Consider the following 13,449-nt stretch of genomic DNA (forward strand, 5'->3'; position numbering starts at 1 on the left):
TTCTTAGGTAGTTGGAATGGTTTAAGAGCTCGTACCATATAGACCTAACCCAGGTAAACTAAGACCTGGGGAAAGGCCGTACTCATCAGTCACATTCAGCTCTGCCGGTGGGAACACGTCAGCAGGTAGAGGAGAAGGTCATCGGTGTAGGGACTAAGTGTGTCTTGCACGGAGGAAAGAAGAGGACCAGATGGCGGGCAGCGTTGCAGCGGGATAGTGGAGATTTCGTTTTTGGGGTTTTTTTTACCCACACTCACCTCATTGCTCATCTCTCCATCCTTTGTCATCCAGTCCTCTTCTTTACACAGTTGCACGCCACGGTTCCTGGCCTCTTCACTATAGACCAGGTCTTCAAGCCAAACTCAAGCCTCGGAGGCCACTGTGCCTCTATAAGGTCACGGCACATGTATAAGTCCTGGCCTGTAGTAAAGGGCAGGAGATGCGATATACGACAGCGGAAATATGTGAAATGGACGGCCAGTGGAGGGACCCAAGAGGTGAGCGATTAGGTGGGTATTAGTTGGGTGGGGGGGGTTTACATTTGTATCTATGAGTCCTATGTAAGTCAGGGACTTCCCGTACAAGAATGCATATCTACACTCTTTATCAATCTTAAAGGGGTTGTCCAATACTTTAACATCGATGGCCTATCCATAGGACATGTCATCAATGTCTGATCAGCCGCAGTCTGATGTCCATTACCCCTGCCGAACAGCTGTTGCCGGTGCCGGCGGCAGCAGGTGTCCAAAAATACTCAGTTGCAGAGGTGCCCCATCCTGACACCCCACACCCTGGCTGGTAAGCAGTTCTCGGTGCTGGCGGCGGCAGCCGGAAATGCTCAGTTCTAGACATGCCCCATCCTGACACCCCACACCCTGGCCGATCAGGTGTTGTCGGTGCTGGCGGCGGCAGCCGGAAATGCTCAGTTCTAGACATGCCCCATTCTGACACCCCGCACCCTGGCCGATCAGCTGTTCTCGGTGCTGGCGGCGGCAGCCAAAAATGCTCAGTTGTGAAGCTGCCCCATCTTCTGATGGTGGCTGCGACCAGGTACTGCACATCTGGCTTCTATTGATTTGAATGGGAGGCACAGGTGCAGTACCCAGACGCAGCTACTACCAGAAGATGGAGCAGCTCCAGAACTGAGCATTTCAGGCCACCTACTGCCGCTTCTGGGACCGGGAAGAGCTGGTCGGAGGGGGTGCGGGGTGTCGGGATGGGGCACCTCCGTAACTGAGAATTTATGGCCACCTGCTGCACTGAGAACAGCTGATCGGTGAGGGTGTCGGGTGTCGGACCCCCGGCCGATCAGACATGGATGGCCTGTCCTTAGGATTGGTCATCAATTTTAAAGTAGTAGACGACCTCTTTAATGTTGTAAAGGGTAGAGTGTAGGGTGCACCTTCCTGGCATCAAAACTCCAACAGCAAATGTGGAAAAGACTGAAAGTGGTTGTCCACAGTCAAGAAGGTGGTCAGGAAACTGTGCAAAGTACATAAAATTACTCTCTCCGCAGGTACTCGCCCTCCCTGGGTCCAGTGCCGGCTCCTCCTGGGGTTTTGGGTATAGCAGTCACGTCAACAGTGCGCGTCACCGATCTAGCCAGTCACTAAGATAGTGCGCGAGTAGTGACTGATGTGACCGAAATAACAAAACCAGAGGAATGTGGCATCGGCGAGGAGCCGGTACTGGACCCAGGGAGGGCGAGTACCAGTACCACATTCCAGGATAGGAACGCAAGCAACATGGAACCCAGTCTAGGTAGACATGGATGCTTAATCCATGGGGATAGACGAGTATAGGTACAAAGCGGATAAAAAGGTGAGACCGCAACTGACCTGTCTTGTTAACTAAGATTAATAGAAATAGGAACAACGTTCTCAACCCCCTGGGGTTCACTTTCCAAATACAGCGAGACCCTCATCCCAAGCAAATGCAACAGAACAAAGGTAATACTAAACACTATGGAATAAGTCCACCTGTAACGGTGAGAAAAGAGGCTAATCGGCAGGACGCAGCCGCATCCAAGCATATCTCGGTCAGCGCATGGTCAGATAAAGTCTGAGGGGCCAAGAGACCCCCAAAAGAAGGGTCCCAATCACTGTGGCAGAGAATTTTTACGTTTCAACTATAATACGTTGTCTATCTGCTGTGAGGGTTCAGAGACGTCTGACCGGTTGTCAGCAATAACCTTAAGGCAAGATAGACAGAACATTACGCATTTAAGGTTCAGTTTCTTATGACGTTTCTAGAGAAATCATCCAGATTGCATGAATCCAGGCATTCTTGAACGGTCCGGCCCCTGCCCTTAAAGTTCAGGAATTTCCCAATGACGGAGTGGGGTAGAGGCACCAGGGGCAAGGGTGGGATAGGGCTACGATGTGCTCTCTCTAGGGTGGATATAGCTGAGAATCTTTTTTTTTGTAGAATGCACCAAACTATTCCTAACATTCTTTGTTATGTCTCTTTTTGTTTTCTAGCCTAAATGATAGTCGGCTTTTCTTCTATGGAGAGCTCCTCTGACCGCATGTTGTGGGTTCACAGCAACAGCTTCCAAATTCAAATGCCGCACCCGGAATCAGCTCCAGACCTTTTACTGCTTAATAAAGCAGCACGATGTCTCATTGGTTAGCACTGTACAGTACTTCAGTGGCTCAGTGGTTAGAACTATATGGTGGCTCAGTAGTCAGCACTATATGGTGTCATGATTCATGTATGACTCTGCTTGTGTGGAGCCTGTGTATGTGTCTGTTTTCCTGCGGTCTGCATTCTCCGAGGTTAGGGACGATGGGAGGAGGATATTCAGTTGTGCCTCGTTTCAGGGGCCACACTGCCTTATCTTGGAACTGTTTTCCTCGGTACCCCGCCAGTGATAGATAGTTCCAGCTCTGTAGTGTGTGCTCCTCGTTCCTGTGAGTCTGTTCTGATCCTGCCCGCTACCTAGTACTCCTTTCCCTGACCTCTGCATCTCGTCTTTCCTCCTTGTCTACCTAACCTGCTCTCTGCCTTGTTATCCCGTCTCCGCTCGCTCCTCTATAGTTACTTGTCCTCTCGGTTTCCGACTCCAGCTTCCTATCTGACTTCGGCTCTGCTCCCCTCCAGCTCCTGATGATACTTCCTGGTCCTTTGACCCTCAGCTCTCACTTGACTCTGGCTCTACATACCCCTCTGTACCTATGTGACTTCCTGGCACTGACCCTCGGCTCTCACTTGACTCTGGCTCCGCATACCCTTCTGTATCTTCGTGACTTCTCGGCACTGACTCTCGGCTCTCACTTGACTCCGGCTCCGCATACCCCTCTGTACCTATGTGACTTCCTGGCACTGACCCTCGGCTCTCACTTGACTCTGGCTCCGCATACCCTTCTGTACCTTCGTGACTTCTCGGCACTGACTCTCGGCTCTCACTTGACTCCGGCTCCGCATACCCCTCTGTACCTATGTGACTTCTCGGCACTGACCCTCGGCTCTCACTTGACTCTGGCTCTACATACCCCTCTGTACCTATGTGACTTCCTGGCACTGACCCTCGGCTCTCACTTGACTCTGGCTCCGCATACCCTTCTGTACCTTCGTGACTTCTCGGCACTGACTCTCGGCTCTCACTTGACTCCGGCTCCGCATACCCCTCTGTACCTATGTGACTTCCTGGCACTGACCCTCGGCTCTCACTTGACTCTGGCTCTGCATACCCTTCTGTACCTTCGTGACTTCTCGGCACTGACTCTCGGCTCTCACTTGACTCTGGCTCTACATACCCCTCTGTACCTTCGTGACTTCCCGGCACTGACCTTCGGCTTGACAATTCTATTGCATCCTCATGCGGATGCTAGTGACCTCTAGTGGGCTTGCGTGTAACTACACTTAGAAGCACTACATCCTGCCCGAGTACCCTAGTGGTGGCATCACAACGGTGGCTCAGTGGTCAGCACTGTTGTTTTGCAGTGCTTGGTTCATATCCCACCAAGGAAGACATCTACAAGGAGTTTGTAGTTTGTATGTTCTCCCCGTGTTTGCAGGGGTTTCCTCCGGATTCTCCGGTTTCCTCCCGCACTCCAAAAACTGATAAGAAACTTAGCTTGTGAGCCCCAATGGGGACAGTGATGATGATATCTCTAAAGCGTTACGGAACATGATAGCGCTATATAAGCACTCATACAGAAAATAAATAATTGCTGATGGATTAATGAGGGAAGCGCTCACACAGCCCATTAGTGAGCTTTTCAGATAATTGTCCACTTACCTTTGGCCTCTTGAAGAAGAGGCAGAGACGTGTTACAGAGCTGGGATTCCTAAACCCGAATTAGGATGTGACTCCCCTCAGATTACAGCGGAGAATCGGCACAATAAGCCCAGATTGATTATAGATCGGGAATATGTTCTGGTAAAACACCAAAACTTGTGTCACTGTCCAAATATGATGGACCTAAGTGTAGCCGCTTCTCCCCATATGTGCACTGTCCGGCAGCCAGGGATCCTGGATTATAGATTCTGCATAGGAGATGTCGTATCGGGGCTGTCGTATCGGAGCTGTCGTATCGGGGCTGTCGTATCGGGGCTGTCGTATAGGAGCTGTCGTATCGGAGCTGTCGTATCGGAGCTGTCGTATCGGAGCTGTCGTATCGGGGCTGTCGTATCGGGGCTGTCGTATCGGGGCTGTCGTATCGGGGCTGTCGTATCGGGGCTGTCGTATCGGGGCTGTCGTATCGGGGCTGTCGTATCGGAGCTGTCGTATCGGAGCTGTCGTATCGGGGCTGTCGTATCGGGGCTGTCGTATCGGAGCTGTCGTATCGGGGCTGTCGTATCGGGGCTGTCGTATCGGAGCTGTCGTATCGGAGCTGTCGTATGAGAGCTGTCACATCGGACCTGTCGTATTGGAGCTGTCGTATCGGAGTTATTGTATTGGAGCTGTCGTATCGGGGCTGTCGCATCGGGGCTGTCACATCGGGGCTGTCACATCGGGGCTGTCACATCGGACCAGTCGTATCGGAGTTATTGTATTGGAGCTGTTGTATTGGAGCTGTCGCATTGGGGCTGTCGTATCGAGGCTGTCACATAGGAGCGGTCATATCGGTGCTGTCACATCAGACCTGTCATATCGGAGCTGTCGTATCGGAGCTGTCACATAGGAGCTGTTGTACCGGTGCTGTCGTATCGGTGCTTTCATATGAGAGCTGTCACATCGGACCTGTCGTATCGGGGCTGTCGCATCGGGGCTGTCGCATCGGGGCTGTCGCATCGGGGCTGTCGCATCGGGGCTGTCATATCGGGGCTGTCACATCGGACCTGTCGTATCGGAGTTATTGTATTGGAGCTGTTGTATTGGAGCTGTCGCATCGGGGCTGTCGTATCGGGGCTGTCGTATCGGGGCTGTCGTATCGGAGCTGTCGTATCGGAGCTGTCGTATCGGAGCTGTCGTATCGGGGCTGTCGTATCGGGGCTGTCGTATCGGGGCTGTCGTATCGGGGCTGTCGTATCGGGGCTGTCGTATCGGGGCTGTCGTATCGGGGCTGTCGTATCGGAGCTGTCGTATCGGGGCTGTCGTATCGGAGCTGTCGTATCGGAGCTGTCGTATCGGGGCCGTCGTATCGGGGCCGTCGTATCGGGGCCGTCGTATCGGAGCCGTCGTATCGGGGCCGTCGTATCGGGGCCGTCGTATCGGAGCCGTCGTATCGGGGCCGTCGTATCGGGGCCGTCGTATCGGGGCTGTCGTATCGGGGCTGTCGTATCGGAGCTGTCACATAGGAGCTGTCGTATTGGTGGTATCACATCAGACCTGTCGTATCGGCGCTGTTGTATCGGAGCTGTCGCATAGGAGCTGTCATATCGGTACTGTCACATAGGAGCTGTCGTATCGGCGCTGTCACATAGGAACTGTCGTATCGGCGCTGTCACATAGGAGCTGTCGTATCGGCGCTGTCACATAGGAGCTGTCATATCGGCGCTGTCACATAGGAGCTGTCGTATCGGTGCTGTCACATAGGAGCTGTCGTATCGGCGCTGTCACATAGGAGCTGTCGTATCGGTGCTGTCACATCACACCTGTCATATCGGCGCTGTCGTATCGGAGCTGTCGTACCGGCGCTGTCGTATGAGAGCTGTCACATCGGACCTGTCGTACCGGCGCTGTCGTATGAGAGCTGTCACATCGGACCTGTCGTATTGGAGCTGTCGTATCGGAGTTATTGTATTGGAGCTGTCGTATCGGGGCTGTCGCATCGGGGCTGTCACATCGGGGCTGTCACATCGGACCGGTCGTATCGGAGTTATTGTATTGGAGCTGTTGTATTGGAGCTGTCGCATTGGGGCTGTCGTATCGAGGCTGTCACATAAGAGCGGTCATATCGGTGCTGTCACATCAGACCTGTCATATCGGAGCTGTCGTATCGGAGCTGTCACATAGGAGCTGTTGTACCGGTGCTGTCGTATCGGTGCTTTCATATGAGAGCTGTCACATCGGACCTGTCGTATCGGGGCTGTCGCATCGGGGCTGTCGCATCGGGGCTGTCATATCGGGGCTGTCATATCGGGGCTGTCATATCGGGGCTGTCATATCGGGGCTGTCGTATCGGGGCTGTCGTATAGGTGCTGTCACATCGGACCTGTCGTATCGGAGTTATTGTATTGGAGCTGTTGTATTGGAGCTGTCGCATCGGGGCTGTCGTATCGAGGCTGTCGTATCGGGGCTGTCACATAGGAGCTGTCATATCGGTGCTGTCACATAGGAGCTGTCGTATCGGTGCTGTCACATCAGACCTGTCATATCGACGCTGTCGTATCGGAGCTGTCGTATCGGAGCTGTCACATAGGAGCTGTTGTACCGGAGCTGTCGTATGAGAGCTGTCACATCGGACCTGTCGTATCGGGGCTGTCGTATCGGGGCTGTCGTATCGGGGCTGTCGTATCGGGGCTGTCGTATCGGGGCTGTCGTATCGGGGCTGTCGTATCGGGGCTGTCGTATCGGGGCTGTCGTATCGGGGCTGTCGTATCGGAGTTGACGTATCGGGGCTGTCGTATCGGGGCTGTCATATCGGGGCTGTCGTATCGGGGCTGTCGTATCGGGGCTGTCGTATCGGGGCTGTCGTATCGGAGCTGTCGTATCGGGGCTGTCGTATCGGAGCTGTCGTATCAGAGCTGTCGTATCGGGGCTGTCGTATCGGGGCTGTCGTATCGGGGCTGTCGTATCGGAGCTGTCGTATCGGGGATGTCGTATAGGGGCTGTCGTATAGGGGCTGTCGTATCGGAGCTGTCGTATCGGAGCTGTCGTATCGGAGCTGTCGTATCGGAGCTGTCGTATCGGAGCTGTCGTATCGGGGCTGTCGTATAGGGGCTGTCGTATAGGGGCTGTCGTATCGGGGCTGTCGTATAGGGGCTGTCGTATCGGGGCTGTCGTATAGGGGCTGTCGTATCGGGGCTGTCGTATCGGGGCTGTCGTATCGGAGCTGTCGTATAGGGGCTGTCGTATAGGGACTGTCGTATCGGAACTGTCGTATCGGGGCTGTCGTATCGGAGCTGTCGTATCGGGGCTGTCGTATAGGGGCTGTCGTATCGGAGCTGTCGTATAGGGGCTGTCGTATCGGAACTGTCGTATCGGAGCTGTCGTATCGGGGCTGTTGTATCGGAGCTGTCGTATCGGGGCTGTCGTATCGGGGCTGTTGTATCGGAGCTGTCGTATCGGGGCTGTCGTATAGGGGCTGTCGTATCGGAGCTGTCGTATCGGGGCTGTCGTATCGGGGCTGTCGTATAGGGGCTGTCGTATCGGGGCTGTCGTATCGGAGCTGTCGTATCGGGGCTGTCGTATAGGGGCTGTCGTATAGGGGCTGTCGTATAGGGGCTGTCGTATAGGGGCTGTCGTATAGGGGCTGTCGTATAGGGGCTGTCCTATCGGAGCTGTCGTATAGGGGCTGTCCTATCGGAGCTGTCGTATCGGGGCTGTCGTATAGGGGCTGTCGTATCGGAGCTGTCGTATCGGGGCTGTCGTATCGGGGCTGTCATATAGGGGCTGTCGTATCGGAGCTGTCGTATCGGGGCTGTCGTATAGGGGCTGTCGTATCGGGGCTGTCGTATCGGAGCTGTCGTATCGGGGCTGTCGTATCGGGGCTGTCGTATCGGGGCTGTCGTATCGGGGCTGTCGTATAGGGGCTGTCGTATCGGAGCTGTCGTATCGGAGCTGTCGTATCGGAGCTGTCGTATAGGGGCTGTCGTATAGGGGCTGTCGTATCGGAGCTGTCGTATCGGGGCTGTCGTATCGGGGCTGTCGTATAGGAGCTGTCGTATAGGAGCTGTCGTATCGGGGCTGTCGTATCGGAGCTGTCGTATCGGGGCTGTCGTATAGGGGCTGTCGTATAGGGGCTGTCGTATCGGAGCTGTCGTATAGGGGCTGTCGTATAGGGGCTGTCGTATCGGGGCTGTCGTATCGGGGCTGTCGTATCGGAGCTGTCGTATCGGGGCTGTCGTATCGGAGCTTTCGTATAGGGGCTGTCGTATCGGAGCTGTCGTATCGGAGCTGTCGTATAGGGGCTGTCGTATCGGAGCTGTCGTATCGGGGCTGTCGTATCGGAGCTGTCGTATCGGTGCTGTCGTATCGGGGCTGTCGTATAGGGGCTGTCGTATAGGGGCTGTCGTATAGGGGCTGTCGTATCGGAGCTGTCGTATAGGGGCTGTCGTATAGGGGCTGTCGTATAGGGGCTGTCGTATCGGAGCTGTCGTATAGGGGCTGTCGTATAGGGGCTGTCGTATAGGGGCTGTCGTATCGGAGCTGTCGTATAGGTGCTGTCGTATCGGTGCTGTCGTATCGGAGCTGTCGTATCGGAGCTGTCGTATCGGGGCTGTCGTATAGGGGCTGTCGTATAGGGGCTGTCGTATAGGGGCTGTCGTATAGGGGCTGTCGTATAGGGGCTGTCACAGCAGAGCTGTCATGTGTTGGCGCTATCGCATTGGTGCTGTCATAGTTCGGCTCTGTCATATATCGGATCTGCCATGTTTCGGCGCTGTCCAGGGATGGTTGTAGACTGTACAGATATAGGGAGAAGAATCTATATACCGAGGACACACAGTGGTCAGACGGCTGCAGGGACAGGCACGGCCGGCAGGGGGCGCGCTGCAGTGCGGGGGCGTCTGCGGTTCTCACCTGTCGCCCTGGAAGCTCAGTACGTGTCCATCTCTCCTGTTCCGTTATACACCATAAAGTCTCGGAGGACGGGAGGACAGAGCGCCTCTAGCGCCCGGCTGTATCCTGGAGCGTGAGGGAAAGAGGAAGCGCCGCCGCCGCCATGATTGTTCAGGGCAGAGGAATACTGGTAATTCGGGATTGTCCCCGTCGTGTGATCCCGCTATAACCGGCTTTGGTCACTGCTCTGTCTCCTGTAGACCCGGATAGAGGCCGCCTTCATTGTCACCTCCTCTCCTGAGCGGCGGCGGCGCTGCTTTCTCCATTACAGACAATTTTCTGTTTTACATTTGTGAATCTCACCAAGTGCAAATCTCCCAGCAAGTCTGCGCCCTATAATGTGCAGGAAGCAGGGAGAGACCCCCAATACAGACAGACCCTCTAAATAACTGCAGATCTGCAGAAACCTCCTCCCCCAACAAATACAAAGTCCAGACCCCCCCATATAAATACAGACCCCCCCATATAAATACAGACCCCCCCATATAAATACAGACCCCCCCCATATAAATACAGACCCCTCATATATATACAGACCCCCCATATAAATACAGACCCCCCCCATATAAATACAGACCCCTCATATAAATACAGACCCCCCCATATAAATACAGACCCCTCATATAAATACAGACCCCCCCATATAAATACAGACCCCCCATATAAATACAGACCCCCATATAAATACAGACCCCCCATATAAATACAGACCCCCATATAAATACAAACCCCCCCATATAAATACAGACCCCCCATATAAATACAGACCCCCTCATATAAATACAGACCCCCCATATAAATACAGACCCCCCCATATAAATACAGACCCCCATATAAATACAGCCCCACCATATAAATACAGCCCCCCATATAAATACAGCCCCCCCATATAAATACAGCCCCCCATATAAATACAGCCCCCCATATAAATACAGCCCCACCATATAAATACAGCCCCCCATATAAATACAGCCCCCCCAAATAAATACAGCCCCACCATATAAATACAGCCCCACCATTTAAATACAGCCCCACATATAAATACAGACCCCCATATAAATACAGCCCCCCATATAAATACAGCCCCCCCATATAAATACAGACCCCCCATATATATGCAGACCCCCCATATAAATACAGCCCCCATATAAATATAGACCCCCTCATATAAACACAGACCCCTCATATAAATACAGACCCCCCCATATAAATACAGCCCCCAGACCAGGCCCCATATACAAATATAACCCCAGACCCCTTACAAATACAGACCCTAGACCAGACATCTAAACTAATACAGCTCCAAGACAAGACTCTTATACTAATACAGACCCCTATACAACTACAAATCACCAGACCCCTATATAGATCCCAGACCAAACCCCTATACAAATACAGACCCCAAATTAGACCCCTAAATCAATACAGATCCCAGAACAGACCCCCTAAACTAATATAGACCCCCAGACCAGACCCCTATACAAATACGGACACCAGATTCCTAAACTAATACAGCCCCCAGACCAGACCTCTAAACTAATACATTCCCTAGACCATACCCCTAAACAAATACAGACCCCTAAATTGAAACCCCAGACCAGACCCTGAAGCTAATACAGACCTCAGGTCAGACCCCTAAACAAATACAGCCCCCAGACCAGACCCCTACATCTATACAGACCATAGACCAGACCCCTAAATTAATACAGACCCCAGACCAGACCCATACATCAATACAGACCCCAGACCAGACCCCACATCAATACAGACCCCAGACCACACTCCAATACAAATACAGAGCCCTAAATAAATATAGATCCCAGACCAGACCCCTAAATTAATACAGACCCCAGACCAGCCCCGTAAATTGATACCGCCGCATACCTCTAAACTAATACAGACCCCAGACCAGACCCCTAAAACTAATACAGACCCTAGGACCCCTAAACTAATACATTCCCCAGACTATACCCCTAAACAAATACAGCCACCAGTCCCCTAAACTGAAATCCCAGACCAGACCCTCAAACTAATGCAGCCCCCAGTTTGCAGGCAGCACCCTGATTCTGGCGTCGGCCATTGTCGTACCTGCCGACAGTCTTGAATATTTGAGGATAATCCCGGGGTGAAGTGTATGTGCCCACTGCCCACAATGTGCCTCTCACGGGTCCAGGTCATCTTGAGAGTGTTTCCCACGTTTGTCACATTTTGTCTTTCTCACCCCCAGGAGTGTAAGGGACGGTGAGAAGGGAGAGGTCAGGACACCGCAATCTGGCCATATTCCTAGTCTTTTGGGAGTCAAGGCGATACCCCACATTTCCAGGAGTCTCTTGTTATGTCTATTACTGGCATGGGGGCCCTGGATATCGCTGTTATTATGGGGGCCCTGGATATCGCTGTTATTATGGGGGCCCTGGATATCGCTGTTATTATGGGGGCCCTGGATATCGCTGTTATTATGGGGGACATGGATATCGCTGTTATTATGGGGGACATGGATATCGCTGTTATTATGGGGGCCCTGGATATCGCTGTTATTATGGGGGACATGGATATCGCTGTTATAATGGGGGACATGGATATCGCTGTTATTATGGGGGACATGGATATCGCTGTTATTATGGGGGACATGGATATCGCTGTTATTATGGGGGCCCTGGATATCGCTGTTATTATGGGGGCCCTGGATATCGCTGTTATTATGGGGGCCTTGGATATCGCTGTTATTATGGGGGACATGGATATCGCTGTTATAATGGGGCACTGTGGATATGACTGATATTTTGTCATAATAATAAGCTGTAGGACGCCACCTTGTGGACAATATCATGATGTGAATTATAAAGGTTGACCCATCCTTTATACTTTGGGCAGTGTCATATAACCTATAGGTGGTACGATCCATACGAACTTCCCCCTTAATCGCAGTGTCGATGGGTCACTGTGATATTGGGGAGTTTACTGTAGACCCCTTTGCTGCCATTTTGGACCCCACAAGAGGAGATAGGAGATCATCATCACTTCTTTATGCTGCAATACTGTAATATTGCAGCATAAGGATGAAATATGTCCCATGCAGTGACTAAAAAAATGCAAAAATTAAGAAATAAAATCGTCTAAAAAATGTTAGAATTTTTTTATTAAACAAGGTTTGTATCCCCCCCCTCCTTCAAGGTCTAGAATAAATAAATAATAAATAACATTTGTTCTCAGCACATCCGTAAAAGTATATATATATATATATATATATATATATATATATATACTGTATGTACAGGGTGGTCCAAAAGTAGGTGGACAGTATGTGTAATAGGTTTGTCAAACATGGTGTAAAGTGAAACTGACTCAGTTGCTTTTAGCAACCAATCAGATTCCACCTTTCATTTTCCAAAGCGTCTGTGAAGAATGAAAAGTGGAATCTGATTGGTTGCTAAGGGCAACTGAGTCAGTTTCACTTTACACCATGTTTGACAAACCTATTACACACACTGTCCCACCTACTTTTGGACCACCGTATACAGTTAGGTCCAGAAATCTTTGGCCAGTGACACAATTTTGGCGAGTTGGGCTCTGCATGCCACCACATTGGATTTGAAATGAAACCTCTACAACAGAATTCAAGTGCAGATTGTAACGTTTAATTTGAAGGTTTGAACAAAAATATCTGATAGAAATTGTAGGAATTGTCACATTTCTTTACAAACACTCCACATTTTAGGAGGTCAAAAGTAATTGGACAAATAAACCAAACCCAAACAATATATTTTTATTTTCAATTATTTTGTTGCGAATCCTTTGGAGGCAATCACTGCCTTAAGTCTGGAACCCATGGACATCACCAAACGCTGGGTTTCCTCCTTCTTAATGCTTTGCCAGGCCTTTACAGCCGCAGCCTTCAGGTCTTGCTTGTTTGTGGGTCTTTCCGTCTTAAGTCTGGATTTGAGCAAGTGAAATGCATGCTCAATTGGGTTAAGATCTGGTGATTGACTTGGCCATTGCAGAATGTTCCACTTTTTTGCACTCATGAACTCCTGGGTAGCTTTGGCTGTATGCTTGGGGTCATTGTCCATCTGTACTGTGAAGCGCCGTCCGATCAACTTTGCGGCATTTGGCTGAATCTGGGCTGAAAGTATATCCCGGTACACTTCAGAATTCATCCGGCTACTCTTGTCTGCTGTTATGTCATCAATAAACACAAGTGACCCAGTGCCATTGAAAGCCATGCATGCCCATGCCATCACGTTGCCTCCACCATGTTTTACAGAGGATCTGGTGTGCCT

General features: G+C 51.4%; 1 protein-coding gene across 2 annotated transcripts in view; it reads right to left on the reverse strand.

Annotated features, from left to right (window-relative positions):
- Positions 1 to 9,210, reverse strand: part of LOC142290860 (beta-1,4-galactosyltransferase 4-like) — a 107,510-nt gene extending 98,300 nt beyond the window's left edge. Inside the window, exon 1 of one of the 2 annotated variants that reach the window (XM_075334904.1) lies at positions 9,131 to 9,210. The gene's annotated coding sequence lies outside the window, so the exon portion shown is untranslated. The remainder of the gene's footprint in view (positions 1 to 9,130) is intronic. The other variant, XM_075334906.1, reaches the window with a different exon arrangement.
- Between the last annotated feature and the right edge of the window lie 4,239 nt (positions 9,211 to 13,449).

This window comes from Anomaloglossus baeobatrachus, chromosome 2, assembly GCF_048569485.1.
Source record: "Anomaloglossus baeobatrachus isolate aAnoBae1 chromosome 2, aAnoBae1.hap1, whole genome shotgun sequence".
Classification (NCBI taxonomy): Eukaryota; Metazoa; Chordata; class Amphibia; order Anura; family Aromobatidae; genus Anomaloglossus; species Anomaloglossus baeobatrachus.